The sequence below is a fragment of the Pistacia vera genome, unplaced genomic scaffold, assembly GCF_008641045.1.
Source record: "Pistacia vera cultivar Batoury unplaced genomic scaffold, PisVer_v2 Contig644, whole genome shotgun sequence".
Taxonomy (NCBI): Eukaryota; Viridiplantae; Streptophyta; class Magnoliopsida; order Sapindales; family Anacardiaceae; genus Pistacia; species Pistacia vera.
The window spans coordinates 41,563-48,019 of NW_022196495.1; the positions used below are offsets into that span (position 1 = coordinate 41,563).

Genomic DNA, 6,457 nt, shown 5'->3' on the forward strand with positions numbered 1-6,457 from the left:
TCATAAAGCTTAAAAGCTTTCTGACCTTGACTGTAACCAATGAAACAGCATCGATTAGCTCTTGGTGTGCATTTATCTTTATGTGGCAGTGTATTGGTTGCATAACAAAGGCAACCAAAAACCTTAAAAGAATCATAGTTAGGAATTTGGTTATACAGTAATTCATATGAGGATTTCCATTGAAGGACTGAGGTTGGTAACCTATTAATGATGTGAGTTGCCATAAGAATGGCATGATCCCAAAACATGATAGGCATATTAGCTTGAAAAATCAGGGCTTTAGCAACTTGAAGTAGATGTTTGTGTTTTCTTTCGACAATATCATTCTGCTGAGGTGTGTAAATACATGTTCTCTGATGAATGATGTCTAATGTATGAAATAGTTGCTGACAACTAGAATTAAGAAATTCAGTTCCATTGTCTGTTCTAATGCTTTTAACTTTAGCATCAAACTAGGTATCTACAAGATGAAAGAAATTTTGTAAAGTAGTGAATGTTTGTGTTTTGTGGGAAAGAAGGTATGTCCATACTGCCTTACTATGATCATCAACAATGGTCAGCACATAATGTGCTCCTATAACATATCTTACTTTATAAGGACCCCATAGATCCAAATGAAGTAAATCAAAAGGTTTAAGAGATGTAGTTCAACTTATAGGAAAAGGTAACCTGGGCTATTTTGCTTGGTGACACACATCACAATCTGAAAAAGATGCATCAGCAGATTTGTCAATAAACTGTAATCAAAATAATAATAATAATAATAATTCAAGAATAAAAGGACTGATAATCACTATAGACAATGATGAATCTACCTCAAACAATCAACTATAAATAGACGCACAACAGGATGGTTGCGATTGAATGTATTGCCACAGCCTGAATAATCTCCCTGTAAAACCATAAAGCAAAATTCAGTCATCGTAATTGTCTCTGAAGAAATGGAAAGTAGGAAAACAGAAAACCATTAAATCATAATTTGGGTTTTTAGCAGCTGGGGATCCAAACTGGAGTGGCTGATTTACAATATCAAGGTATGTAATGGATCTTATTGTACTCATTACTAATAGTAATACCAAGAAACATAAACAATAGTAATAGATATAGAGTTTGATTTTTTAAACAATAAATAGCATTTGCGTTGACCAAAAATGATATATCAAATAAAAAGTGAATTAAATCTTTATTTCACATCAATTAGATTTAATCTTTAAATTTTCACCTATTTCTCCAACAAAGTTTTATTTTTCTACAAATAAAAGTAGTCCACTAATATAAGAAGTTTTCATCTCTCTCCAATCCTGCTAACTCACCAACAGTAGATGTTTCTGTGTATAAGGAGAATAATGAGAATTCAATGATAATTTTATAATCAAGATACGAAGTATTTTGGATTTAGATATTTAATTCTTATTTTAGCTGGATTTGATTTCATATTCATATTTTTATTACTTGTTTATGTAAGTATGATTAGGTTTTCTTATAGAATTATTGGCCACTACATATAGGCCTCGAAGTTTTGCAAACCTTTGATGGATTATTAACAGTGGAGATTAATTTTACCTCATAACATAACATGGATCATTGAAAATTAGGCTTTCTCCCTTTTCTTGTTCTTCTAACTTATTCACCTTTCTCTCTTTCTCAATATTCTCTCTATTTCTTTATCTATCTTATCTTTTGTCCAACCATTCTACATCAGCCTTACATGAGAAAAAGAGAAGATTCACAAAACATCAAAGAATCAAGAAAAAAATATACTTAAATTTTAACCATATATAAGACAATTTCTTCATTTAAATTATCCCCGCTTATTTAGGAATTCAAATACACATCAAATAGAATGACTATTAATTAAACAACACCAGAATCAAGTGAAGGTGTATATATAGGAGCAATGTGTCAAAAATTGTACCTTAGGGGCCAACATGTAATAAACACTGTTATCAACACCTCTAAAAGACAAAGTAGGACCTTTCTCATTGCCCTCAGCTGTGTGATTAATACAACATCCATGAACACCTGCTAAGAAATTAGATATGGAAAACTTTTAATTACTGAAAAGAAATGCTCATTGTACTGAGACCAGATATCACCTCAATTCTTCGTTTATGTGCTTTCTTAATAAAAGCTTGAATTCACAAAGCATCATGGCCACAATTACATGTACCATTAGATGAATATCTTATCATAGGAGAAAAGTAGTTGACAGTGAATACCCTCAAAAATTAACCCTGGCAAGAAATAATAATTAGACAAGATATGTCAACAATACATAAGATTTTCCTCAATTTGAGAAGATCATATATTAACATGAATCAGTTTATTTATTTGACTTTATTAATTTGTGACATCTGAAACAAAGATTGCCTGGTCCACACAGCCTTTACCATAGCTCATGCCCAAGAGCTAAAAATCATTTTTTTTCAGCTAGTATTCTTTTTTAGAGAATAGAAACTAAGATTTCAGTCTAGAAAGTATTTGAGCCCTCATACTAATCATTTACCATAGAAATCTATATTCACATAGTTACAAAATCAAGGTAAAGGAAATTCTAATAATAGACTTATAATAAGAATTGACTAGAAACAAATATTTGTTTATTTATATCCTTCTCTTACGCGATCATTTACATCCCTTTAAAATTTGGACTGCATCTCTTTTATGTAAAAATTGGTTAAAAGACTAATTTTTTCTTTAACTCCTACTACCTCTCTAAGTTTGAGTTCAAATTAAAAAAAAAAAAAATGTAGACATCCATCCTTGAAATTTCTTTCATTGTGCGTGTGTGTGCCCATGTCATTGTACTGTAACAATTATAATTTTGTACTACTGAACAATAGACTTGTAACAGTCAATGACAAACTTACACAACATTATATTGAAAATGCCTAACATGAAAGTTTTAACATTTAAAAGGTAAAGTTATATATAGAAACACACACACACACATATATATATAATAACAATGACTGCCCCTTAGGTTTCATATATACATAGATTTCATTTGCCAGTTAAGTTTTCTTAAATATAGAGGGCCAAAATTACCAAAATATCTCTGTATGTTAGAGAGCTAAAATAGTGTTTGACAGGAAAATCTACATCGACCAGATAATTAACATGATTTGTGCATTTATAAACCTCAAGAGTAGTCATCACAATTACCCTAAACCTCAAGACGGAAATTAAATCACCACCCTTATACATGAATGAGCAGGTAACTTCTCTCCACAGTGACTACTTAAAAATTCAAATAATTATGTGAAATCTTTTATCTTTTAAGAAATACAGAATATTTGAAAAACATAATAGAAGAAGGATTTAACTGTTCACACTACGCCAGTAATCATGAAACAATGACTGCGGCAAAACAATGTAGCTATATGTACGCATTAGATTTTACACTGTCCATCAGTAAAGAACCCTAAAATTTAGCCTATCTAACTCCAATGGCATTTAAAAGCTTGTTTAGTCTACAATAGCTGCATAAAGTTTGCCAATATGAATCTTTTTTAAATTTTGTATAAAGCGAAAACAGATTCTAGATAAAAGGTGAAAAATCATACTTATAATCACCCAGAAGAATTATAGCTGAAATACTCCATCTCATGAATTCATGACATGGCATCACCTCTATACAGTTAACTCCAAGGTCCGTAAATAAATAGATAATAATGGTACTAACAACAATCATAACATAAGATTACAATAATAAACTTGAATATCATCATAAATTTGAGCAAACTTCAGCATGGTTATAAAATTCCCCATACACTATTAAGGGCTTGAAAAGGATCATCACACCTGTGAAAAATAGTTGCATGTTTAACAAAATATGAGGTTAGAACTTAAGCAATGATTAGGGCCTAACTGGTAGTAAGGTGGATTGCAACAAATAAAATTAACAATTTTATTGATCTTAGTAGTCTGGTGAAAGGAAAAAATAAAAATCCTGAACAACCACATTGTTTGACAGGATAATATTAATCAGCATAGAAAAGCGAAAGATATACAGTGACCTTATTTTGTTTACCACTCAAGAAAACTGGATTTGAGATTTTCTATTCAATCCATAAACAGTTTTGCAACGACTCAAAAGTTCAAGTTTTCACAATCTCCCTCCAAGACTTCAACAAACACGGTTCTAACATTAATCAACAAGATCAATGCGCCAAATCAAATTTGCAATGCTTCACTTAGCTTACAGAAGACAACCCAGCATATGATATCTTGTTTTATAAGGAAATAATAGGGATTGTATAATAACAGAGATAGAAATACAATAGTGAATCAAATATCCACCAAGTGATTCAAAGGGGCACCAATCAACCCGAAGGATTGGACTCTGGTAAAATTCCTTGTCTCTAACATTAAGTCTTGGTTCTTCACATGAAGCCATTGTTCAAAAATATGTTTACAAAACAAAAAATAGTGAGAGAGAAACAATTCTACTATTCATCTCAATAGACAAATCTTCGTATAAAAAAAATGTGTGTACAATAATCAAGCGTGCTCTAAGTCTACCTTCAAGTGATCAAGCTCTCCATTACACCAAGGTATGTACCAGGAAATTCGTTCTGCTTGATTCATGTCTCATAAATCCTCGCACATGGATTTCTATATTACAAGATCTCTCTGTGAATGCTTCAAAAGTAAATCTCCTTCCCAATCAAACTGAAAATCAAATGGCTGAATAATTACAAGGATATTGGAACAATACCCAAATAAATTTATTGCGAATGATTAAAATACAAACATGCGTTTATCACAAGTTAGAACTGATTAGAATTCAAAAATAAGTTTACCACGGGAATGAGAAATCAACACTTCATTTTCATACTAAGAAGAAATTTGAAGGTCTAAAAAATTACTCAAACTAAGAATAAGGAGATTATATTTACAGTAAAGGCTGTCAGATATGGACTCAATTTGGTTGTTACAAGATCTTATACTGTACAGTGAACCATAAGACATCTCTGCTAACACCCAAATTAATATCGGACAGCGCATGTAATAAGAATTAAAACACGTAAATGAATCAACCACCTCATCCTCAGAATTAGGCACCATGCAGACCATTTGAGGCCAGCAAATATCATTAGGCGCCGGAACGCCAAACTGCCCTCTACTGATAACTGCCTATACAAATTAAACTAAAATCAGTCCATGGATAAATCGCGTAAAATGTAAACAGAAATTGGAAATTTGACGCAACTAACTTATACAGATCCAATACTATTTTAGAAGAGTCATAATACTGTCCTCGCTCAGGAGAAAACTTGCCATCAAATTTGTATCCATACAACATGTCTTTAAAATCTCCTTTAACAAATACATTTCACACATCTCCAGTTTTATTAATAAAAGGATCAAGGAAGATTTCTTCAGTGACTCTACCCTGCATCAAATATTATAACACAAAATTAATAACAAAAAATGGACTTAAATATAACAAAACGAGCAATTACATGAAAAAAATTAAATCATAACCTCTTGCAAATCGGAGAGAGTGATCAAGCAAAGAGTAGCGGAAACCGCATTGCTAGAAAATATACAAAAATTGACTCCACCGTCTCGAGCAGTTGCTCCAAACGGAGTCGGATTACCCTGTGATACCTTAAACCGCCGCTTCGGCTTCTCAATGACGGCAGTTTCCAACTCGGCTTCTTTTCTCGATTCGACGACTGAATTTTTGAAAACGTCAGCAAATGTTAATGGTTTTGAGTTAGAAAAGGTTCGCATTCTCGTTCTCATTGGATGACTGAAATCAAGAATTGGCTTCGGAGTTAGTTTCGGTTTCAGACAGTAAGTTAAGTACATTGATTTTTGAAAATGAAGTGATTCGGTGGAGAAGGAGAAATATCTCATCAACGAAAAATGGGAATGGGATGTGAATTCCGCTTTTTCAGATAAATTTGGGTTTGCTTTTACTCCGTAAAGATCTTTCAAGATTTGTTCGTTATTAGTATTTGATTTTTTATGCTTTAAATCACAACCGAATTCAACGCATAAAGATTTGTTACATTTAATAGATGTAGTTAAAAAAACTTAAATCAATTATTTAAAATTAAAATTAAAAATTTAATTGAAATTACTAAAACCTCCCACTATCAAAAATATATATTGGGTGTACTTGGTTCATTATTTTGATACTTTTTAAAATAATATTTTGAAAAAAAGAATAAAATTGGGTGGTTATTACGATGTAGTATTTGAAAATTAACAAAAATATCTCCTTATATTTGTTTATTTACTAAACACTCTTATAATAAAATATTGAAAATTAACAAAAACATCTCCACTCACCCATTAAATACCGACAGCCAGCCACCATCGCCGGAGGGTGGCCGGAGTCGCCGTATTGACGCATGACCGGCTAGATCTGGCCAGTCGTGCGCCGATATGGCCTTTTCCGGCTAGATCCACGGTGAATCTGATCAAAAAATGTTAAATTTGA

The 6,457-nt window shown here is 32.0% G+C and overlaps 1 pseudogene; it reads right to left on the bottom strand.

Moving 5' to 3' along the window:
• Nucleotides 1-696: 696 nt before the first annotated feature.
• Nucleotides 697-5,742, bottom strand: LOC116111549 (annotated as a pseudogene).
• Between the last annotated feature and the right edge of the window lie 715 nt (nucleotides 5,743-6,457).